Source organism: Symphalangus syndactylus, chromosome 13 (genome assembly GCF_028878055.3).
Source record: "Symphalangus syndactylus isolate Jambi chromosome 13, NHGRI_mSymSyn1-v2.1_pri, whole genome shotgun sequence".
NCBI classification, from domain to species: domain Eukaryota; kingdom Metazoa; phylum Chordata; class Mammalia; order Primates; family Hylobatidae; genus Symphalangus; species Symphalangus syndactylus.
The window spans coordinates 32145839-32171300 of record NC_072435.2 but is presented as its reverse complement, the minus strand read 5'-3'; the positions used below and the strand labels follow the sequence as shown (position 1 = coordinate 32171300).

The 25462-nt window shown below is 46.8% G+C and overlaps 1 protein-coding gene and 1 pseudogene across 5 annotated transcripts in view; both read right to left on the bottom strand.

The window, feature by feature from the left end:
* ACSBG2 (acyl-CoA synthetase bubblegum family member 2) overlaps positions 1–25462 on the bottom strand; it is a 95327-nt gene that overhangs the window by 53709 nt on the left and 16156 nt on the right. For 3 of the 5 annotated variants that reach the window (XM_055238253.2, XM_055238254.2, XM_055238255.2), the window contains exon 1: positions 4983–5244. The gene's annotated coding sequence lies outside the window, so the exon portion shown is untranslated. Of the gene's footprint in view, positions 1–4973; positions 5251–25462 lie in introns of those variants that run through there. The other 2 variants (XM_055238250.2, XM_055238252.2) reach the window with 2 other exon arrangements.
* Positions 22125–22280, bottom strand: LOC129461396 (uncharacterized; annotated as a pseudogene).

The following is a 25462-nucleotide window of genomic DNA, read 5'->3' as shown; positions in this document are numbered from 1 at the left end:
GTGGAAAAACAGGCGCTCTCATTCATTGTGGTAAAAATCAATGCCATCTCTTTCGAAAACACTTATCAGTAATCAGACTTAAGATCACATGGGATTTGGTTTTGTTTTGTCGCCTAGGCTGGAGTGCAGTGGCACAATCTCGGCTCACTGCAGCCTCCACCTCCCAGGTTCAAGCAATTCTCGTGCCTTAGCCTCTGGAGTAGCAGGGATTACAGGCCACCATACCCAGCTAATTTAAAAAAAATTTTTTTAGTAGAAACAAGGGTTCACCACATTGGCCAGGCTGGTTTCGAACTCCCAACCTCAAGTGATCCGCCCGCCTCAGCCTCTCAAAGTGCTGGCATTACAGGCGTAAGCCATTGCTCCTGGCTGAGATCACATGGTCTTTAACCCATCAGTAGCGGACAGGATTCCGGGGCTACCCTGGGTTTTTGCGTAGTCATTAATTGGACTCTACCGTTTGAGGGCTTTCGAGTGGTGTTTGTACCACCACTCCTTAAGGTTGTTTAATTCTCAGTGTGTTAATTCTTTTTTTTTTTTTTTTTTTTTTGAGACAGAGTCTTGCTCTGTCGCCCAGGCTGGAGTGCAGTGGCTCGATCTCAGCTCACTGCAAGCTCCACCTTCTGGGTTCATGCCATTCTCCTGCCTCAGCCTCCTCAGTAGCTGGGACCACAGGCGCCCACCACCATGCCTAGCTAATTTTTTTGTATTTTTAGTAGAGACTGGGTTTCACCGTGTTAGCCAGGATGGTCTCGATCTCCTGACCTCGTGATCTGCCCACCTCGGCCTCCCAAAGTGCTGAGATTACAGGCGTGAGCCACTGCACCTGGCCTATGCCTAGCTAATTTTGTATTTTTAGTAGAGACAGAGTTTCCCCATGTTGGTCAGGCTGGTCTCAAACTCCCGACCTCAGGTGATCTGCCTGCCTTGGCCTCCCAAAGTGCTGGGATTACAGATGTGAGCCACCATGCCTGGCCTAAAATCACAAATTCTAAATATAAATTTATTCCAATCAAAAACGTCTCCAGATATTGTCAACTTTGTCCCCTGGGGGAAGTGGAGGCCAAATTGTTGGTCGACATTTATTGAAACTGATTTTTCCAGTGGCTTTCAGGGAGGAAAATTTTACGATTTTGTTCATGATAAAGAGTGTACTCGATACAAGACTCAAGCAGTTGTTCTGAATTCTAGATTTGCAGTAATGTTTTATGAACTCTAAATGTTTCTATCAGTAAGTGCAGGAACACAGCAGGTGAAAACTTGAGTAAACGCTCTGGTGAATGAAGCCCTATAACATGCACATGGTTCTTACACCAGCAAAAACTGATTTTGTATTTCAGTGAAAACAGGTAGCTAAAAGACCATGTTCTAAGTTGAACTCGAGGCCAGGCGCGGTGGCTCATGCCTGTAATCCCAGTACTTTGGAAAGCTGAGGCGGGCAGATCACCTAAGGTCAGGAGTTCAAGACCAGCCTGGCCAACATGGTGAAACCCCGTCTCTACTAAAAATACAAAAACAATTAGCCAAGCATGGTGGCAGACACCTGTAGTTCCAACTACTTGGGAGGTCGAGTCAGGAGAATCCCTTGAACCTGGGAGGTGAAGGTTGCAGTGAGCCAAAATTGCACCATTGGACTCCAGCCTGGGCGACAGAGAGAAACTCTATCTCAAAAAAAAAAAAAATTAAATTAAAATTAAAAAATAAATAAAGTGAACTTGAATGAGCCTGTGGAGTTTATACACGCAAAGTAGACCAATCGGCAGGACAAAGCGAGCAGCCCAAAACAGCAGGTCCAGACCAAGCTACAAATATGCATGAAAAATATGCACGGAGTGTGCGGCCCAAGAAGAAATGAGGAGGAAGCCCAAGGCCCCCCCTGGAGCAGCTGGATCTGGCCCAGAACCTCGAAGTCATCCTTAATTCACCTTTGACTTGCTTCCTTCCCTCTCTCCTTCCTCCCTTTGCTTCTTCCCTTTCTTCCCTCCTTTCTACTTCCTTCCTCCCTCCCCTTCCTTCCTCCTTTTTCCCGTTCTCCTACCCTTCCTCCCTCCCTCCCTTCCTTCTTTCCTCCCTTCTTTCTTCCACTTCCTTCCTTCCTCCCTCCCTCCCTGCCTTTTCTTTCTTCCTTCTTCCCTTCCCTTCTTTCCTTCCTTCCTCCCTCTCTCCTCCCTCCCTCCTTCCCTCCCTCCCTTCTTTCCTTCCTTCATTCCTCCCTCCCTCCCTCCCCTTCCTTCCTCCCTCCCTCCCCTTCCTTCCTCCCTCCCTCCCCTTCCTTCCTTCCTCCCTCCCTCCCCTTCCTTCCTTCCTCCCTCCCTCCCCTTCCTTCCTTCCTTTTCCTCCTTCCTCTTTTCCTCCCTCCCTCCCCCTCCCCCCTCTCCCTTCCCCCTTCGTCTCTCTCTGTCTCTCTCTCTCTCTGTCTCTCCCTAGTACATTGACTCATTAGCTAATTCCATCAGCTCAGCCTTCAAAATAGGATCCACTGTCTCCGCCTGCCTGGACCTAAGCTTCCTCCCAGGAGCCACAGAGGTCCTGGTCACGTGAGAGGCCTATCACCCAGGCGCATCGTGGGTTCTGCTAGATCCCAATTCAAACAAGATGTGCACGAGGCCGCCAAGAACTCAACCACTGACTGTGTCTCAGACGACATGAAGAAATGAAGAGGGGATGTTTACTTCCTTAAAGTATGATAATTGCTTTGGGGTGAAGTTAGAGAAAGGAATCCTTGTTGCCAAAGGACTCATGCATGAAATAACACACTGTCTGGTGCTTGCTTTAAAACTACCCACAAGGAGTGGGGCGACACAGAAATGACCAAGGCTGACTTTAAGTTGGAGCCAAGTGATAGGTGGATGGGGACTCATGGTACCATCAGCTCTACTTTTGTGTGTGTTTGGAACTTGCCGCGATAAAAGTGTTTAAAAATAAAAATGAATGCCAAGTACGGTGGCTCATGCCTGTAATCCCAGCGCTTAGGGAGGCCGAGGCGGGTGGATCACCTGAGGTCAGGAGTTTGAGACCAGCCTGGCCATGGTTCACATGATGAAACCCCGTCTCTACTAAAAACACAAAAATTAGCCGGGCATGGTGGCGGGCGCCTGTAATCCCAGCTACTCAGGAGGTTGAGGTGGGAGAATTGCTTGAACCCAAGAGGCAGAAGTTGTAGTGAGTAGAGATTGAGCCACCGCACCCCAGCCTGGGAGATGAGAGTGAAACTCCATCTCAAAAATAAATAAATAAACAAACAAACAAATAAACAATACATAAAATAAAAATAAAAAATGAAATGCTGGCCCAACCCTGTCTCTCCTCTGCCTGCAGCCCTCCATGGCTCCCACCTCCCTCTGGGTAAAAGCGCAAGTCTTCCCCACGATCCACAAGGCCCTGCACCTCCCTGCGCTCTCCTCCTTCCTCCTTCCCCCTCCTCACTCTGCTCCAGCCACGTGGGCCTCCTCACTATTCTTCCAACTCACCAGGTGCAGTCCTTCCTTGGGGCCTTTGTACAGGCTGTGCCCTCTGCCTGGAACTCTCTTCCCCTCGGATAGCTGGGACTACAGGTGCATGCCACCATGCCTGGCTAATTTATTTTTATTTTTATTTTTGTGGAGCTGGGGGCCTCGTATATTGCCCAGGCTGGTCTTGAACTCCTGGCCTCAAGCAATCCCCCCACCTCGGCCTCCCAGAAGTGCTGGGATTTGCAGGTGTGAGCCACCGCACCAGGCCCCTCTTTTCTTTATAAATTACTCATCTTCAGTTATTACTTTATGGCAATGCAAAATGGGCAAATAAAATTAGTATCCGGAGTATGAAAAGAACTCTGGATTTAAAAGACAAACGTAAACAACCCAGTGTTTTATGATGAAAAATGTAAACAGGCAGTTCACAAAAAAGGAGCCTGGAAGGGGCTATAAATCCTGGACAAGATGCCCAGTAGCTTTGGTCATCAGGGAACTACATGTTAAAAATCACACCATCGGCCGGGTGCGGGGGCTCACACCTGTGATCCCAGCACTTTGGGAGGCCGAGGCAGGTGGATCACTTGAGCTCGGGAGTTCTCTACAGAGGACTTGTAAGCTACTAGTAATGTTCGATTTCACGAAGTGAAAAGGGCACACAGATATTTATTGTTATTCATTAAATTGTACAGATATGCTTTGTGTTATTTTGTATGCATTATATGTTTCACAATTTTAAAAGGCCATGTGGGGTTCAGATGTGGTGACTCACACCTGTAATCCCAGCACTTTGGGAGGTTGAGTCGGGTGGATCGTTTGAGGCCAAGAGTTCGACACCAGCCTGGCTGGCATGGTGAAACCCCATCTCTACTAAAAATACAAAAATTGGCTGGGTGTGGTGGCACGTGCCTGTAATCCCAGCACTTTGAGAGGCCGAGGCGGGCGGATCACCTGAGGTCAGAAGTTCAAGACCAGCCTGGTTGGTATGGCGAAACCCCATCTCTACTAAAAATACAAAAATTAGGCCGAGCGTGGTGGCTCACGCCTGTAATCCCAGCACTTCGGGAGGCCAAGGCAGGTGGATCACGAGGTCAGGAGATTGAGACCATCCTGGCTAACACGGTGAAACCCCATCTCTACTAAAAAATACAAAAAATTAGCCAGGCATGGTGGCAGGCACCTGTAGTCCCAGCTACTCGGGAGGCTGAGGCAGGAGAATGGTGTGAACCCAGGAGGCAAAGCTTGCAGTGAGCCGAGATTGTGCCACTGCACTCCAGCCTGAGTGACAGAGCAAGAGACTCTGTCTCAAAAAAAAAAAAAAAAATTAGCTGGACATGGTGGCAGGTGCCTGTAATCTCAGCTACTTGGGAGGTTGAGGTAGGAGGATCGCTTGAGCCTGGGAGGCAGAGGTTGCAGTGAGCTGAGATCGTGCCACTGCACTCTAGCCTGGGTGAAAGAGTGAGACCCTGTCTCAAAAAAAAAAAAAAAAAAGAAAAGAAAATGCATGCCCTTCTCCCATACCACTGGCACCTGTCACTCTTCGAGAGGTGTGGTTCTGGCCATCTGGCAAGGCACCTGGAGCTGGGACATCTGATCAGTCAGGTGTTTTCTTCTTCCTGCAAAGACAGTAAACAGGTAGCCCCTCCTGGAAACCTGAACATGAGCTGCCCCTTCCCAGCCCCTGTCACCCTCTCCGTCCAGCCAGGATGGTGGTGGTGGTGGGAGGCAGGAGGATGGGTGGTTTCCCTCTACAACAGGCCTTCTACCCCATTCAACCTTCCAGAACCTTCCATCCCAGCCACCTCTTGTGACATCACTGGCTGCCCCTGCCTCCGCACCCCACCCCCACCCCTAGGGGAAGCTGCTTCCAGGACCGGGAGATTGCTATTTTCACGCATCATTCATTTATTCATGCAGGCATGCACTTCTGCGTGCGTTCGTGATGTTTTTATGAAGCCATGACCCTAATGCCAGGGATTGTGCTGGATGCTGGAGACATAAAGATGAACGAAACCAGATGAGGCCTGTTCAAGAAAATAAGAGGAGGCCTAGAATCACACAAACAACTGCAAACTTATCATTGTGAAGAGAGCCCCAAGGCGTGTTGAGGGCTTGATCAGAGGATCCCACCCACGCCAGGAGTCTGGGAGTGCTTTCTTTCTTTTCTTTCTTTTTTTGACACGGAGTCTCGCTCTGTCACCCAGGCTGGAGTGCAATGGCGCGATCTCAGTTCACTGCAACCTCCGCCTCCCAGGTTCAAGTGATTCTCCTGCCTCAGCCTCCCGAGTAGCTGGGATTACAGGCGCCCACCACCACGCCCGGCTAATCTTTTGTATTTTTAGTACAGACGGGGTTTTGCCATGTTGGCCAGGCTGGTCTCGAACTCCTGACCTCGTGATCTGCCCGCCTTGGCCTCCCAAACTGCTGGGATGACAGGCGTGAGCCACCACGCCTGGCCTGGGAGTGGTTTCTTGAGCTGGGATCTGAAGTATGCCTGGATGTTATTCCTGCGCTCGTGACTTTCTCTTACGCTGCCTGTCTTCATGTGTTTACAGCAGCCTCTCCCTTCTCGTTCTCTGTTTTAGTCACTGCTAACAATGCCTGCTACCAGGCACAGTGGCTTGTGCCTGGAATCCTAGCACTTTGGGAGGCCAAAGCTGGAGCATCACTTGAAGCCAGGAGTTCAAAACCAGCCTGGGCAATGTAGCAAGACCCCCTCTCTACAGAAAAATTTAAAAAATTAGCCAGGCATGGTGGTGGGCAACTGTAACTCCAGCTAGTAGGGAGGCTGAGGTGGGGGGATTGTTTGAGCCCAGGAGTTCCAGGCTGCAGTGAGCTGTGATGATGCCACGGCACTCCAGCCAGGCCTACAGAGCAAGACCTTGTCTCAAAAAAAAAAAAAAAAAAAAAACACAAAACAATGCCAGGTGCAGCACATACTAGATGCTCAGTAAATAAAGATGTAGCAACAGAATCTTCTGCTGTGCCAGGAGAAAAGGACAAGGAGTGTTCTATTGCCTCCAGGGCCTTTTGTGTGTGTGTGTGTGAGAGAGAGAGAGACGGAGTTTGGCTCTTGTTGCCCAGGCTGGAGTGCAATGGCGTGATCTTGGCTCACTGCAACCTCTGCCTCTCGGGTTCAAGCGATTCTCCTGCCTCAGCCTCCCAAGTAGCTGAGGTTACAGGCATGCACCACCACGCCCGGCTAATTTTCTGTATTTTTAGTAGAGATGGGCTTTCACCATGTTGGCCAGGCTGGTCTCCACATCCTGGCCTCAGGTGATCCACCCGCCTCAACCTCCCATGGTGCTGGGATTACAGGTGTGAGCCACCGTGCATGGCCACCAGGGCCTTCTGAATGTTTCACAGATATCCACTCTGCAGAGCACCTGGGCAGCTGTGCTAGGAGAGCCAGTGTCCACCAATGTTCATTCAGCCCTTCTTCCCCAGAGCTCTCACCTAAAGAGAGAGAATGTTTCCCAGGCCCCCTGACTGCATGGTGTGTCCATGTGGCTACATCCTGCCCTGTGGGATGTGGGCATAAGTGGTGGGGGCCGCGCCTGGTCATGCCTATAAAGGAAAGGAGGTGACGCCCTTCCCCATCCCCCCGCCCAGTAGAATCCTGGGATCAGGAGCAGCCTCCTTGGACAGGGGTGAAGCTGGAGGGGAGGGAGCAGGTCAAGGGACCTCTTGATAGGAGGTCCCCAATAGGAGGGAAGGGACCCCTGTCTCTAATGACGGTTGAGCCACTTTGCTGGTGCCAGACAGATTTATGCAAGTTGCACACACGCTCGCTTGCTCAGACACTCTCACGTGCACAGTTACTCACACTCAGACCTTCCCATGGGCACACAATCACAAGCACACTCACATACACACACACTCATAACATGCTCCCACAATCACACCTGTTCACACAATTCAAATGCCTTCATACAGACACAAACTGGCAGGCATGCACACACACACACGTGCACACACTCACAGTCACATGTACTGTCATACAGACACGTGATTACATGCATGCACACTCATCCACATAGTCATGCACATATGCAGTCACACACATGCCTCATTATAGAGACATCCTATTTCGTACACATGTACACTGTCAGACACACAATGTGTGACAATCACACAGTCACATTGCTCAGGCCCTTATACGCACAATTACATACACTCACACATACACACATATATGGACACGCATGGTCACACACACCCTCATATAGACACACAATTACATACACACACTCCCACACTCACACACATTCACATACATATGCACACACTTGCTCACACTCTCACCCTCATACAGACACAATTATATATATGCATTCCCATACTCACACATATATGGACATGCATGGTCACACAGCCTCGTACAGACACACAATTACATACACACACTCCCACACTCCTCCACTCACATACATATGTGGGTGCTCTCAGCCAACCTCCAAGACACATACATATGCACACACATGTTCACACTCTCACACACCCTCATACAGACATACAATTACATACACTCACACACTCACATACATGCACACAGGTGCTCACACACACCCTCATACGGACACGACTACATATATGCATTCTCACACATATATGCACACGCATGGTTACACAGCCTCATACAGACACATAATTACATATGCACACCCACTCACATATGCACACACATTCTCACACTAAACACCCTCAGACACACAGTTACATACACACACACACGTATGCACTGATATACACCTAATTATACACATAATAATAATCACATACACACACTCCTGTGTGCCCTCATGCAGACAAATACACACAGGCACACACACCCTCATGCAGATACAGTCACATATCCAGTCACACTCATATGTCCTCACACCTGCACACACACTTGCACACCCCACATTCTCACACACCCTCATACAGAAACCCAATTACATATATACACTCACACACATATGCACACACCTTCTCAGACTCATACACAATCTCATACACACAGTTACATACACACATACATTATGACACACATGTGCACTTATATACACTCTCATATAGACACACACAGTCACATGCACATACTCCCAAAGATATGCACACACACCCTCATGCTGACACACAGTTGCACATACAGTCACCACACATTCAGACACACATACTCATAATTACATACACACACAGTATGACACACACACATATGCACTCACACCCTCATATAGATGCACAATCACACGTGCACTTAATTCACACATGCACACATACACACTCAGTTACATACAGTATGACACACACACGTATACACTCACATACACCTTCATATAGATGCACAATCACACACGTGCACATAATTACATGCATGCACATGTACACATTCAGTTACATACAGTATGACACACACACATATGCACTCACACCTTCATAGAGACACATAATCACATACACACACACCCCCCTCACCATGGAAAAGTAAATCTGCTTAGAGAAAATCTGTCCGTAGCTATCCCAGACAAGTTTCAGCAAGGATGAGGAAGACGCTGCTGTGCTACCCAGATCTTTTCAGCGACGAAAGATGTGTGCCCCAGCCTGTGGGAATGTTGCTGGAAGCAGACCTCTGCTGTCCACCCCTTCAGGTCAGCATCTGACGAATGGCACCTCCTCATCCAGGGTCTTGTTCCCTTCCCCGGGCCACCAACATCTGTATGGAGGCATAAAATCTCAGGCCCCTCTCCTCAAATCTCAGGACAACTCAGAGACCATGCCAGCTACAGAGCTGGGGGCAGCTGGACTTTTCATGCCTCTCTCTCTCTCTCTGTCTCTCTCTCTCCCCCAATCCTGTTTGTTTCCCTTCCCTTCCCTTTCCCTTCCAGCAGTATCCATCCCAAGGGTGGGTCCCCTCTAAACAAACCTTTTGCAAGCTCAGTTCCTCTCATCTGCTTCCCAATAAGCTCTCTGCAACAAAGGCAGTCATTGTATGCCACTAAAATCCCTCCACTTACCTTCTCTTACCTTTATCCCACCTGCCCCAGGTAATATAATAACGTGGATTCTCATCCCCACACCCCCTCCCCTGAGGACTCTGAGCTGACCACCCTCCCAGAGTCTTGGCTGTTAGTCTTTGAGCTCAACTCCCCACTCCCTTCCAGGCGTTCTTCCTACACGACCCGAAGCTGAGCCTGTCTGGGCAGTTGAGGACATTTCCTCCACACAGAGGGATGAAGTTCATTCCAGGCCATGGCTCACATTTTAATGGAGAAAGAACTGAAGATAGAAATGACATTGCATAAAGGCAACAGCTGCAGAAAGAGAAGCATTCATTTGGCAACATTCATCTCTTCTAATCCAGCAGACCCCAGGAGACTCCCTCTTCCCCCAGAGCCAAGGGCAAAGTGAACTCAAGTCAAGGGTAACTGTAAAAGAATCCAGGTGTTGACACTGGAAATGGGGAAGGGGGGACTCAGCTGGCAGTGTGAGTCACCTGTGCATCCTCCACCGGTGCCTCTCTGGGCAAGGGGACGGTTGGATCCTCACTACTTGGCTGGCTCTGGGATCCTCCACTGGGGGCACCTGCTTTCACCTCATGCGCCATCTTGTCTTAAGAGTCGAGAACAGTGGGAGCTCTCAGCCAACCTCCAAGACACCCAATTAACCAACTCATCCATTAACCCAAGGTCTGTCCCCCATAGAGCATGCACGGTCCCTGGTTCATACGGAACGCTTGCAGGGTTGCTTTGAAATGTACATGCAACCACTTCCATACCAGGCTTGCTGTGTGCTCACTGAGTGCAAGCCGTGTATTCCCAAACCTGTTTATTCCAGTTGTGCTTCTTATTCTAACAATTATTTTATTTTATTTTATTTTATTTTTTGAGACAGAGTCTTGCTCTGTTGCCTAGGCTGGAGTGCAATGGCGCCATCATGGCTCACTGCAACCTCTGCCTCCCAGGTTCAAGCGATTCTCCTGCCTCAGCCTCCCGAGTAGCTGGGATTACAGGTGCCTGCCACCACACCGGGCTAATTTTTGTATGTTTAGTAGAGACGGGGTTTCACTATGTTGGCCGGGCTAGCCTCGAACTCCTGACCTCAGGTGATCCACCTACCTCGGCCTCCCAAAGTGGTGGGATTACAGGCATGAGCCACTGCGCCAGGCCCTAACAATGTAATTTGATCAAATATTATACCCCTCAATGTAATACAGCAGAAAAAAAAAATCGTTGTTTCTAAGTCTCAAAAGTCCAGCTGATAAAAGAGTGATGAATTACGCATGGACGAGGTGACTTACTAACTCAGGGAAAAAAATTGGAAATTGACCCTGTCCAATATGGTAGCTACAAGCCTATGTGAGTATTTAAATTAAAATTTTAATGACTTAAAATTACACAAAATTTACAACTATATACTTAAAAATGGTTAAGGTAGTAAGTTTAGTGTCATACGTATTTTGCCATATTAAAAATAAAAATAGAGCCAGGTGTGGTGGCTCACGCCTGCCATCCCAGCACTTTGGGAGGCAGACGTGGGAGTTCAAGTCAGGAGTTTGAGACCAGCCTGGCCAACAGGGTGAAACCCCGTCTCTACCAAAAATACAAAAAATTAGTTGGGTAGCAAGTATCCATAATCCCAACTACTCGGGAGGCTGAGGAAGGAAAATCACTTGAACCTGGGAGGCAGAGGCTGCAGTGAGCCGAGATCAAGCCACTGCATTCCAGCCCGGGCAACAGAGCAAGACACTGTCTCAAAAAAAAAAAAAAAAACTTAATAAAATATATTCACATATCCAATGGATTACTCATGGGAGGAATTTCAACACCCCTCTTTTGTTTACTACTTTATTTATTTATTTAGACGAAGTCTTGCTCTGTCACCCAGGCTAGAGTGCAATGGTATGATCTTGGCTCACTGTAACCTCCACCTCCCGGGTACAAGCAATTCTCCTGTCTCAGCTTCCCAGGTAGCTGGGGTTACGGGCATGCACCACCATGCCAAGCTAATTTTTGTATTTTTAGTAGAGATGGGGTTTCATCATGTTGGTCAGGCTGGTCTCAAACTTCTGACCTCAAGCAATCCAACTGCCTCGGCCTCCCAAAGTGCTGGGATTACAGGTGTGAGACACTGCACCCAGTCCAAAGGTTTCTCTTGGGACCAGCCTCCCTCCAACATGACTCCACAGTTCTGGTATCCTTATCATTTCTGTTTCTGGCCCCTTCTCCATCAGTAAGCAGCATTCACTGCCTGGGTGGGTGGAGGAGGGCAGGGTGAATTGAACAGAAGCAGGGAAGAAAGACTGACTTGAGGTGGGGCGCGGTGGCTCGCACCTGTTATCCTAGCAATTTGGGAGGCTGAGTTGGGTGTATCACTTGAGGTCAGGAGTTCAAGACCAGCCTGGTGAACATGGTGAAACCCCATCTCTACTAAAAATACAAAAATTAGCCAGGCATGGTGAAGCGTGCCTGTAGTTCCAGCTACTTGGGAGGCTGAGGCAGGAGAATTGCTTGAACCCAGGAGGCGGAGGTTGCAGTGAGCCGAGAATGCGCCACTGCACTCCAGCCTGGGTGACAGAGCGAGACTCCGTCTCAAAAAAAAAAAAAAAAAAAAAGCTCCAACAATGTGAGATACAGAGTCAAAGCCTCATATGTAACTGTTCCAAACCAAACTGGATCCATTTGCCTGTATGCAAGGGAACATCAACCAGCAAAGCACCATGTTTTTGCAGTGAGAAAGGTTTAATGTGAGCCAACTGGCAAGAAAGTGGGAGAAAACACTCAAATCTGTCTCTTTGAACTGGGAGTTGGAGCAGGTTTTATAGTCACAGGGTAATGAGGCATGATCTGATTGGCTCTTGCAATGGTGTGATGCCAGGGCTCGAGCTGATTGGATAGTGGATCATTGCCATGTGGCGTCTGTTTCTTAATTCAGTTCTGCTCCTTAGTCTGAGCACTTAGGTTCCACCTGTGGTTGACTTTTTAGCTCATCTGGACATGTTCTGATTATGTAACTTGCAACCTGGGGTCCATGGCAACTGAAAGACAACTCACAACTTTGTTACATAAAAATTGAACTGGATTGGTCCGATATTATTACATAATGAACTCTCACCATTGGGTGAGGTCAAATTGCTGTAATAGGTATATGTCTTTTTCTCATTCTTTTTCACAGCTCTATAGTATTCTATTTCACAGCTGGAATACTATACAGCTGTAAAAAAGAATGAGATGACATATCTATAATATATCCCTTATAGATAACATAGCTACGATATAGCCCTTTCTCATTCTTTTCACAGCTGTATAGTATTCCAGCTATGAAATGGAATACTATACAGCTGGGAAAAAGAATGAGAAAGGGCTATATCGTAGCTATGTTATCTATTGGCAGGCAAAAAATTACTAAAAAACTTAGCAGCTTAAAACAATGATAATCACTCATCATCTCTCGTGGTTTTTGTAGGTCAGAAATTCAGACAGGGCACATCTGGGACAGCTTGAAGTCATGATGTGCTGGTGCTGGCATGTATCAACTGCCTGAGTCAGAGCCAATTGCATGCATGTCTTCTCAGCTTCACATTCAGTGGTATCGCATCTGTACCTTGAAATCAGCCACAGTGGGAGTATTTACACCACAGGAATTGGCAAACACTGCAAATCAGTGCCCCATGCCACTCAAGAGCCAGTTATCAAATATTTACTAGAACATAACTGCTTTAAAGAATTATTTAAAATTCTCAGCAATATAAAGGGACATTTTATTACTAAATCCTTAGGGATGGTCCCACCAAAATCCCATATACAGCATATACAGTAATATTAGCAGACTCCAAATGTACTTAGATTTGCTAAAATTCTCAAATATATTTTTTTGTTTAGAGACAGAATCTCACTCTATTGCCCAGGCCCGGTGGTGTGATCATAGCTCCCTGTAGCCTTGAATTCCTGGGCTCAAGCAATCCTCCCACCTCAGCCTCCTGAGTAGCTAGAACTACAGGTGTGCACCACCATGCAGGGCTTATTATTTTATTTTTTTGTAGAGGTAGAGTTGTCCAGCCTGGTCTGGAACTCCTGGCCTCAAGTGAGCCTCTTGCCTCAGCCTCCAAAGTGTTGAGATTGCAGCCATGAACCATGACAGCCAGCTTCAAATGCTTTTCCGATAACACACAGACACAAGCCCTGAAATTTAAATCATGGAGTTACTGAATACATTTATGTGCCTGGGTTTCCCTAGCAAAAAGTGGGAAGAAAACATTTACTTTCCTTTTCCAGACAGGGTGAGTTAAATGGTATGTCTGCAGCTTCATTGCCAGGGGTGGTGGCTTTTCAAAAGTGGGCGTCCCTACTGGCAAAAGTGGATACGGGGGTCTGCATGTTCCGTGGCAGCTTCCAGGAAGAATGAGAAGTGGATAAGAGTGGATGGTGCAGGATAAGAGTGGATGGTGCAAGAAAGGTTTGAACTACATTGGTTGTCACTTGCTATATAAATGAGCCAAAGATGGTGTCTTTCTATCAGCCCTATCTCATTTATTTCTTTACAGCAGGCAGGCAGGGACCTCTCAGCTCAAAGCCCGCCAGCACCACGCTCAAATTCTCACACAATCCATTGCTATAAATATTGCACAAATAAGCATGTGTTTAGTCATTTAGAGCCTACCTGCTTTGCATACCCCACAAAATTGCACCCAACACCTATTAATCACAGAGAAGAAAAATAGCCATAAGAAACCCCAAATTATTGTTGCCTTTCAGAGTTCTATGATGCAGACTCTCCCCACCTTGCTACTCAATGACATCACTTAGACACTTAAGCCCTGCCTCTAATTGTCCTCTGTCCCAGGAGCTCCTCTGGAAGGAGTCCTGCTGGAAGGGACATTGCCCGCATGCAAACCTATCTGAGTGCCGCGCAGTAAAGCTTGTTATGCAATACTGCCATCTTGTGGTCCTGTTTTGTTTTGTTTTGTTTTGGTTTGGTTTGGTTTGCTTTGGTTTGGTTTTTTTTGACCTGCCCCATCAGGAATCAATGATGTCGTAAGTCATGGCTCCTGAAATTGCAATTTTCTTATCTTGTGTGTGTGTGTGTGTGTGTGTGTGTGTGTGTGTGTGTGTGTGTGTGTGTAAGCAAAATTAGGCCAGGCATGGTGGCTTACACCTGTAATTCCAGCATTTTGGAAGGCCAACATGGAGGGATCGCTTAAGGTCGAGTTTCAGGCCAGCCTGAGCAACATAGTGAGACCTCATCTCTCCTAAAAAATTGAAAATTAACGCCATGTGGTGACATGTACCTGTAGTCCCAGCTACTTGGGAGGCTGAAGCGGGAAGATTGTTTGATCCCAGGAGTTTGAGGTTGCAGTGAGCTGTGATTGCACCACTGCACTCTAGCCTGGGCAACAGAGAGAGACCCTATCTCAGTTTAAAAAATAAAATACAGTAAGTTTTAATGAATTAATTTTTGTTATGTCTTGTGGTCTTTAAATGACACACTTTTTTTTTTTTTTTTTGAGACGGAGTCTCGCTCTGTCGCCCAGGCTGGAGTGCAGTGGCGCAATCTCGGCTCACTGCAAGCTCCGCCTCCCGGGTTCACGCCATTCTCCTGCCTCAGCCTCTCCGAGTAGCTGGGACTACAGGCGCCCGCCACCACGCCCGGCTAATTTTTTTGTATTTTTAGTAGAGACGGGGTTTCACCGTGGTCTCAATCTCCTGACCTCGTGATCCACCCGCCTCGGCCTCCCAAAGTGCTGGGATTACAAGCGTGAGCCACTGCGCCCGGCCAAATGACACACATTTAACAGAATGCAGTGGACGCTGACAGTACCAAGTAACACTGCTATGGCCGAGAACAGGTGTGGCCAGGTGGCATCTGAAAAGCTCTAGTTTCTTGGTGTGTCATCTACAGCCATGAGCAACCTCATCCAAGGCTCCTGTCAGGGTGGCCAGTATGGAGTGAGGTCTGGAGGTGTGTCTTTGATCCCTACGTCTGACACTCTCTGTCCACCATGAACATCCTGTGTCACTGTGGATCCAGGTACCGGAAGATACTGAAGGAGTCCATGTTCCAGGTGCCAAGGTAAGGCCATGAAGCCAAGGTACAGTTCTTGGAGGATACCAGAAGGGGGCTCCTGGTAGATGCAGCTCCAGATAAAGCCTCCAAGTCCCCATCTTCACGTGTATCAGATTCTTCTGTCAATTTGCAGCTGGTATGCTCTTTTAGCAGGGATCAGGCCAGCAACTGGATGACTGCTCCAACAGTGCATGCAAATTAGAGCATCATTATCATTTGAAGTGCCTGATGGGAAAACACTCAACTGGATTCAAAAAGCCATTTACGTCATTACAAGAATTTTTGAAACTTATATTTGTTAATGAATAAAGAAGAAGAGAAGTTGGGGTCCTTAGACATAATTTCACCTGTTATAATTTTTTAAAGGCTTGTAGAAAATGGTTTGAAGTTTCTTACCGCTTGCTTGTGTGCATAAAGTTTCTTGCCAATTGTGTCTACTAAAAATTTGAGGGGCTGGGCACAGTGGCTTGTGCCTGTAATCCCAACACTTTGGGAGGCCGAGGTAGGCGGATCACCCAAGGTCAGGAGTTCAAGACCAGCCTGGCGAACATGGTGAAACCCTGTCTCTACTAAAAATACAAAAATTAGACGGAAGCGGTGACGGATGCCTGGAATCCCAGCTACTCGGTAGGCTGAAGCAGGAGAATCACTTGAAACTGGGAGGCGGAGGTGGCAGTGAGCTGAGATCTCACCACTGCACTCCAGCCTGGGAGACAGAGCGAGACTCCATCTCAAAAAAAAATTTTTTTTAAAGAATATTAGAAGCAAATCAAATGTCTGTCAACAAAAGAATAAACCTATACATAGTGATATATTTATATAATGAAATACCACTCAGATTTTTTAAAAGAATAAACAACTGATGCATTCAACAATATGAATGAGCTTCACAGATATAATATGCTAAAGAAGCCAGAAAAGGCCACGCGCAGTGGCTGACGCCTGTAGTCCCAGCACTTTGGGAGGTTAAGGCAGGTGGATCACTTGAGGTCAGGAGTTCAAGACAAGCCTTGCCAACATGGTGAAACTCCATCTCTACTAAAAATACAAAAAATTAGCTGGGCGTGGTGGTGTGCACCTGTAGTCCCAGCTACTTGGGAGGCTGAGGCAGGAGAATCGATTGAACCAGGAGATGGCGGTTGCAGTAAGCTGAGATCACACGCTTGCACTCCAGCTTGGGCAACACAGCAAGACTCGTCTAAAAAATTAAAATAAAAGAGTAAGCAAAATACATGTGGTGGTAGAAGTCAGAAAAATGGGGTAGAAGTATTAACTGGAAAAGGACAAGAGAGAACCTTTTGGGGAGAAGAAAATGTTCCATACCTTGATCCAGGTGCTAGCGGTAAGGATTCACACACACACACACACGCACACACACACACACGTACGTAAAAAGTCACACATATGTAAACAATTAAGAATTATGCACTTTGACGTCTGTGGGTTACATCTCAATTTGTTTTTGTTTTGTTTTGAGACAGGGTGTCACTCTGTTGTTTAGAATGGAGTGCAGTGGCGCAATTGTGGTTCACTACAGCCTCAACCTCCCTCAGCTCAGGTGATCCTCCCACCTCAGCCTCCCAAAGTCTGGGATTACAGGCATGAGCCACAGTGCCCAGCCTCCTGTCTCTATTAAAACAATAATAATAATAAAAGTAGTACAGTTCACACGGTGATATCCTTAAAATAATGCAGCTGAAGCCAGTGTCGTTTATAAAGATGTGAACTAGTTGCAAAGCCCCCACTGACCCTTTTGTTAGATTGCCTTGCCACGTTGTAAGGTAAATCTTTGTATCAATTCTGAAAAGTTGCTAACATTCAGGCACAGAACCTAGACTCGTCAATGCACTATGTTACCGTTACAGCTTGGTTGTAATAAAGCTAAGAATTGAACATTCTCTTTTTTGAGTTCTTCTTCTTATTTTGAGACAGGGTCTTGCTCTGTTGCCTATCATACAATGGCACAATCTCCGCTCACTACAATCTCAACCTCCCCAGGCTCAAGCAATTCTTCCACCTCAGCCTCCCAGGTAGCTGGGACTATAAGTCCACATCGCCATGCCTAGTTGATTTTGATTGATTGATTGATTGATTGAGATGGAATCTTGCTTTATCACCCAGGCTGGAGTGCAGTGGTGCAATCTCAGTTCACTGCAACCTCTGCCTCCTGGATTCAAGCGATTCTCCTGCCTCAGCCTCCCGAGTAGCTGGGATTACAGGCACCTGCCAGCATGCCTGGCTAATTTTTGTATTTTTAGTAGAGACAGGGTTTCACCATGTTGGCCAGGCTGGTCTCAAACTCCTGGCCTCAAGTGATCCGCCCACCTCAGCTTCCCAAAGTACTGGGATTACAAGTGTCAGCCACTGTGCCCAGCCTGATTTTGTTTAATTTTTTGTAGAGATGAAGTCTTGCTTTGTTGGCCAGATTAGTCTCAAACTCCTGGCCTCAAACGATCATCCTGCCTTGGCCTCCCAGAGTGCGGGGATTACAGGCAGGAGCCACAGTGCCCGCCCAGAATTGAACGTTTTTATCTCTATTTTCATAAAGAAGGCAGCTAGTATACTTGACAGCTTCTGTTACTGAAATTTTTGTTTGTCTGTTTTTTATAAACCTCTTTCCTTCTCATTCCTCACCTTTTTTTTTTTTTTCCCTGAGGCAGGATCTTGCTCTGTCGCCCAGGCTTGAGTGCAGTGGCACGATCTCAGCTCACTGCAGCCTCCACCTCCCGAGTTCAAGAGATTTTTGTGCCTCAGCCTCCCAAGTAGCTGGGATTAACAGGTGCCGCCACCACACGGGCTAATTTTTTTTTTTTTTTTTTGAGATGGAGTCTCACTCTGTCGCCCAGGCTGGTGTGCAGTGGTGCCATCTCTGCTCACTGCAAGCTCTGCCTCCTGGGTTCATGCCATTCTCCTGCCTCAGCCTCCCGAGTAGCTGGGACTACAGGCACCCACCACCACTACTGGCTATTTTTTTGTATTTTTAGTAGAGACGGGGTTTCACTGTGTTAGCCAGAATGGTCTCAATCTCCTGACCTCGTGATCCGCCTGCCTCGGCCTCCCAAAGTGCTGGGGTTACAGGCGTGAGCCACCGCGCTCGGCCTAATTTTTTGTATTTTTAGTAGAGATGGGGTTTTTGCCATGCTGGCTAGGCTGGTCTCAAACTCCTGACCTCAAGTGATCCACCCACTTGGGCTTCCCAAAGTGCTGGGATTACAGACGTGAGCCACCATGCCCAGTTACCCCTTTTATTTTCTCTCCAAATTCTCCTTTTTTCCTCCGTCTATTTCTCTTTTTCCTCTTTCCTTTCCTTTTTCCTTGCCTTTGAAGTTAATATGGGACACAGCCACACACAGCCATTCTATCCTTCTGCTTCCTGGTTGCCTAGAAGTGGTTAATACCTCTGGCTGAAAACAAAATGTTTTTTTTTTCTTTTAAATGTGTTTGGTGTGTATTCAGCTTGCCCCTTCGATGGCTGTTCGGGGTCACAAGTATTTGCTATGGAAATGATTCCGTGTTGCAGAGAAACGTGGCAGCGGACGACAAAAAAGCCGTGAAACAAATAAAAGATCTCTGCAGCACTCAGGTGCTTTTTACACAAAATCCGCTATTCAGAAGCCCCGTCATTATGGAAATTGTCCTTTTATGCTTCTCTTGAAAGGATCAGATGCTCAAACTCAGGTTTGTACCAAGTAAGAGGCTCTTAAAACCACGCATCAGTGCATAAATGGCCTGTAAAGTTCTAATAGAGCTGGTTAATTAACAGTCATCAATTAAATAAAAACAATCAATTAGGGAGAAGCTTGTCTGGGAGAAAAAAAATAGTTTTAACAATCACCAACGATAAATTCTCTCAAGGAGACCTGGAAATGTCCCAGGAAGGAGGCAGTTTTTGTATCGTTCTCATACCCAAACTCGTTTTCACTGGCCCTGTGGTTTTACTAATTCTTTCCTTGTAAACGTGCTGTCTAAATGTTTTTGTTTGCGGCAGGGAAGGGTGGCTCATGATTATAATCTCAGAACTTTGGGAGGCTGAGGCCAGAGGATAACTTGAGCCCAGGAGTTTGAGACCAGCCGGGGCAGGATGGCGATACCTCGTCTCTTAAAAAAAAAAAAAAAAAAAAGAAAAGAAAAATAAATTAGCTGGGTTTGGTGGTGGCAGGTGCCTGTAGTCCCAGCTACTCTGGAGGCTGAGGTGGGAGGATCCCTTGAACCCAGGAGTTTGAGGCTGCAGTGAGCTGTGACCATATCACTCTACTCCAGCCTGGGCGACAGAGCCAGACCTCATCTTTAAAATAAATAAATAAATAATTTTGTTTGATTTTATTTTGTATTTTAGCAGAAAAATATCTTTTTATCATGCCGTTTGAGTTCTATGGCAAAAAAGAAGATTGAAAAATAATATCCGTGCTTGGTAAACAATGCAGACAGACTCAACAGCATGAAAGGTTCTTCGATGAAAGTTAAGCCTCCCTTCTACTCTTATGTATATCCTTAGTGTATTTTTTTTAATCTTTCCAGAAATATTATCTGCATATACAAGCATGCTGCAAAAGGGCGCAGAGGAGGCATGGTACAGGGTGGAGGTGAAGAACTCGGATTTTAGAGACATGCTGCTTGGGCTCGAATCCCAGCTTTGCAATTTGCTAGCTAGCAATTTGCAATCCACACTTACAGAGTGGACAAGTGACTGACCCCTTCTGTACCCCAGTGTGGTGGGCAGCCCCTACATGGGCCCCCAGGGTCCCCATTGTCTCATGTTCACACCCTTATCTAATCCTTCCCTTGAATGTGAGATGGAGTCTTGCTCTGTCGCCCAAGCTGGAGTGCAGTGGTGTGACAATCTCAGCTCACTGCAACCTCCGCCTCCCAGGTTCAAGCCATTCTCCTGCCTCAGCCTCCCAAGTAGCTGGGATTACAGGTGTGCTTCACCACGCCTAGCTAATTTTTGTATTTTTAGTAGAGACTGGTCAGGCTGGTCTAGAACTCCTGACCTCAAGTGATCTGCCCACCTCAGCCTCCCAAAGTGTTGGGATTACAGGCATGAGCCACTGCATCCAGTCTCACCGACTTACTTCTTCTTTTTTTTTTTTTTTGAGATGGAGTCTCACTCTGTCACCCAGCCTGGAGTGCAGTGGCATGATCTTGGCTCACTGCAACCTCTGCCTCCTGGGTTCAAGCAATTCTGTGGCTCAGACTCTCGAGTAGCTGGTATTACAGGCACCCGCCACCATGCTTGGCTAATTTTTGTATTTTTAGTAGATACGGGGTTTCACCATCTTTGCCAGGCTGGTCTTGAACTCCTGATCTCATGATCCACCCGCCTTGGCCTCCCAAAGTGCTGGGATTACAGGCGTGAGCCACTACGCCCGGCCTACTCACTGACTTACTTCTGACAAATAAATCAGAAGTGATAGGTTGTCACTCCTGATATAGGGCTATAAAAAGACTGTGGTTTCTGTCTTGAGTGCCTAGGGGAAGCCAGCTGCCAGGTCCTAGCTGCCATGTCACAAGGACATTAAGGCATGTTGTTGAAAAGCTTACATGGCAAGGAACTGAAATCTCTAGCCAATAGCTGTTGAGCTGGCACTCAAGCCTGCCAGCAACCACGTGAGTGAGCTTAGAAGTGAATCCTCTCCCATAGGGAGTTGCTGTCCAACAGGTATGAAGTTTCACCTATATGAGAGGAATAAGTTCTAAGATATGCAGCACAATATTATGCCTAGAGTTAATAATACCGTGCTGTGCACATCAAAATGTAAGAGGCTACATCTCATGTTAAGTGTTCTTAAAAGAAAGAAAGAAAAAGAGAGAGAAAGAAAGAAGAAAAAGGGGAGAGAGAAAGAAGAAAGAAAAAGAAGAAAGAGAAAAAAGAAAGGAGAAAAAAGAAGAGAAAGAAAGAGGGGGAGGGGAGGAGGGAGAAGGGGACAGAGAGAGGGAAGGAGGGAAGAAAGAGTGAATAGGTCAGATGTGGTGATTCCTACTCGTAATCCCAACACTTTCAAAGGCTGAGGTGCGAGGATTACTTGAGCCCAGAAATTTGAGACCAGCCTGGGCAACATAAGGAGACCCCATCTCTACAAAATATGAAAAAAATTGCTGGGCATGGTGGCATGCCCTTGTGGTCCCAGCTACTCAGGAGGCTGAGGTGGGAGGATCACTTGAGCCTGGGAGGTCAAGGCTACAGTGAGCCGTGGTCACACCACTGCACAGCAGCCTGGGTGACAAAGCAAGACCCTGTCTCAAAAGAGAAAGAAGGGAAAAGGAGAGGAGATGAGATGAGAGGAGAGGAGAGGAATGGAGAGGAGAGGAGAGGGGAGGAAGGAAGGAAGGAAGGAAGGAAGGAAGGAAGGAAGGAAGAAGGGAGAGAGGGAGGGAGGGAAAGAAGGGAGGGAGGGAAGGAAGGGAGGGAGGGAAGGAAGGAAAGAAGGGAGGGAAGGAGGGAGGGAGGGCAAAAGGGAGGGAGGGAGGAAGAGAGGGAGGAAAGAAAGGGAAAGGAAGGGAAGGGAAGGGAAGGGAGGAAGGGAGGGAGGGAGGAAGGAAAGAAGGAAGGAAGGAAGGAAGGAAGGAAGGAAGGAAGGAAGAATAATTTTCCCAGTTGAGCCTTCAGATGAGCCTGCAGCCCCAGCTGACAGTTTGGCCACAATCTCCTGAGAGACATGGAGCCAGAACCACTCAGCTAAACTGCACCCAGATTCCTACACTTGATCTTAGCCAAAAGGCCGAGAAGCGATAACTGCACCCAGATTCCTACACTTGATCTTAGCCAAAAGGCCAAGAAGCGATAACTGCACCCAGATTCCTGACCCACAAAAGCTATGTAAGATCATGAATGCTTGTTTTAAGCTACTAACCTTTGCGGTAATTTGTTACACAGCAGTAGATAGTGAATGCATTCAGTTCCCTTATATGTAAATGGGACTAATAATGCAAAAATTATCATGAAGATAAAATGAGTTCATATGGCAAAATGATGGAGAAACTATTTAGCATATAGTAAACAATAAATGTTTGTATATTGACTTTAAAGGGTAATATATAGATAGGTATCTACTATAAGACATACACACACACACTCTGTGGGTAGACATATACTTTATTTTATTTTTATTTTTTATTTATTTTTATTTGTTTTTTTGAGGCAAGGTCTTGCTCGTCGCCCAGGCTGGAGTGCAGTGACACCATCTTGGCTCACTGCAATGTCCGCCTCCCGGGTTCAAGCAATCCTCCTGCCTCAGCATCCCGAGTAGCTGGAGTACAGGCATGCACCACCATTTCTGGGGTAATTTTTGTATTTTTTAGTAAAGACAGGGTTTTGCCATGTTGGCCAGGCTGATTTCAAACTCCTGGCCTGAAGTGATCCACCTGCCTTGGCCTCCCAAAGTGCTGGGATTACAGGCACAAGCCACCATGCCTGGCTGGTAGATATACACTTTAAAGGGTACTACTTTAAAAGCTACTACTTTAAAGGGTACTCTTTTTAAATAAATATCTTTCTTTAAAAACACAAATAGGAGTGCACTATGAACACTGTACTGCATTTACTTTTTTTGTTTAATAAGTAGATTGTAGCCATTCTATACTGCTCAGATAGTTTCATCTTATTCTTTTTCATTGCTGCATAATATTTCATTGTTTAGCTGAATGCTGCTTTAGGTAATCAGTGCTTTATTGTAGGCTGTTTAGGGTGTTTCCAGGTTTTTGTCATTCACTTTTTCTCAATACCTCATCTTAAATTATAATGTTTTTCACTCACAGACTATTCGAGGTGACAGAGACCCATCCTTGGAATTACTTGATGCTGGGGTTTCAAATCGGTGATTCTGGGCATGCAAACACTCTGTTGTGCCCCTTGCCTTCAAAACAGCTCCATTTTCACCTGTTTGACTCCAAACCCAGGTATCTAGACACCTAACCCTCCTCACTAGCCTTCCATGGGAATTGAAGCTTTATCCACAGCTTTATTATGGGGTGATGTGAGGCAAAGAATTCATTTCACAGCCAAAAATTTGGGAATATGCCTAGATTATTCTTTCTTTCTTTCTTTCTTTCTTTCTTTCTTTCTTTCTTTCTTTCCTTCCTTCCTTCCTTCTTCTTTTCTTTCTTCCCTTCTTCCTCCCTCCCTCCTTCCCTTCCTTTCCCCCTCTCTTCCCTTCTTCTTCCCTTCTTCCCCCTTTCCCTTTCTCTCTCTTTCTCTCTTTCTCTTTCTTTCTCTTCCTTCCTTCCTTCCTTCCTTCCTTCCTTCCTTCCTTCCTTCTTTCCTTCCTTCCTTCCTTCCTTCCTTCCTTCCTTCCTTCTTTCCTTCCTTCCTTCCTTCCTTCTTGTCTCGTCTTTTCTTTTCTTTTCTTTCCTTTTCTTTCATTGACAGAGGCTCTGTTGCCCAGGCTGGAATACAGTAGTAAAACACAGCTTACTGTAGCCTCATATTCATGAGCTCAGTCCTCCTGCCTCAGCCTCCTGAGTAGCTGGGACTACAGATGTGTGCAACCATGCCTAGCTAACATTTTTAATTTTTTTTAGAAATGGAGGTCTCACTTTGTTGCCCAGACTGGTCTCAAGCTCCTGGCCTCAAGTGATCCTCCCACTTTGGCCTCCCAAAGTGCTGGAATTACAGTCGTGAGCCACTGCATCCAGCCTAGATCACATTTTGTTTATTCATTCCTCCATGGATGGACACTGGAGTCATGTGCACTTTCTGGCTTTATGAGCTAATGCTGCTAGGAATATTCATGTAGAAGTTTTTGCAAAGACCTAAGTTTTCAATTCCTGTGGGCAGACACCTAGGAGTGGAATTGCTGGATCCCACGGGAATTCCACTTTTTACATTTTGGGGAACTGGAACTTTGAGTTTTAGAAGTGGGAAAGTCCCAAGGAAACCAGGATGAGTTGGCCACCCTGAAAATGATTCCTCCTTGGTGTCACTTGCCCTTGAGCCTTAGGTAAGAGGAGCAAGGGAGTCAGGTGTTGCCTTGTACACACCCCTTTCCCTCTACTACTACCTGGTTATCCACTCCTGTGGCCTCCTCTGCTGCAGACTTCAGCTCTGCTATTTCCCCTCCAAGCTGCGCCCAACAAGATCTTCCAACATGGTTCAAGTGGCTACTTTAAGCAGGCAAAGCTTTCTCTCTGGAATGAACTGGACCAGAGTCCACTAGGAGAAAATATCAGCCTTACCTCCATTCATTCAAGAATTAAGGTTCATCTCTCTCCTCCCTGTCTGCCCTGGGTGTCCTATGTCAACAGGAATGTGGCACTTCTGCAATTTCTCTTTTCTTTTCTTATTAAGAGACAGGGTCTCTCTCTGTCACCCAGGCTGGAGTACAGTGGCGTGATCATAGCTCACTGCAGCCTCCATCTCCTGGCCTCAAGCGAGCCTCCTGCCTCAGCCCCCCAAGTAGCTGGGACCACAGGCACATGCCACCACGCCCTGCTAAGTTTTTAAAATTAATTTTTGTAGAGATGAGATCTCACTGTGTTGTCCAGGTTGGTCTCCAACTCCTGAGCTCAAGTGATCCTCCCACCTGGGCCTCCCAAAATGCTGGGCTTACAGGCATGAGCCACCACACCCTGCTGATGTGGCACTTCTTTGATATGACATTACTTGGGCTACAGTAGGGATACTGGAGAGCAAACAGTGACCAAACAGAGTGTAAGTCCAAGCTGAAATTTTCTGCAGGAAATTCACACCTAATTCCTCCTGCTGTATTATAATATATAATCACTGTTTGACCCTGAAATTGTAGAATTGCAATGAAAAACTAAGGATGAATCTCACAGCAACTCTTAGATCTCTCTTTTTTTTTCTTCCTTCCTTCCTCCCCCTCTCTCTGTCTCTCTCTCTCTTTCTTAGACAAAGTCTTGCTCTGTCACCCAGGCTGCAGTGCAGTGGCATAATTTTGGCTCACTTCAACCTCTGCCTTCTGGGTTCAAGCAATTCTTGTGCCTCAGCCTCCCACATAGCTGGGATT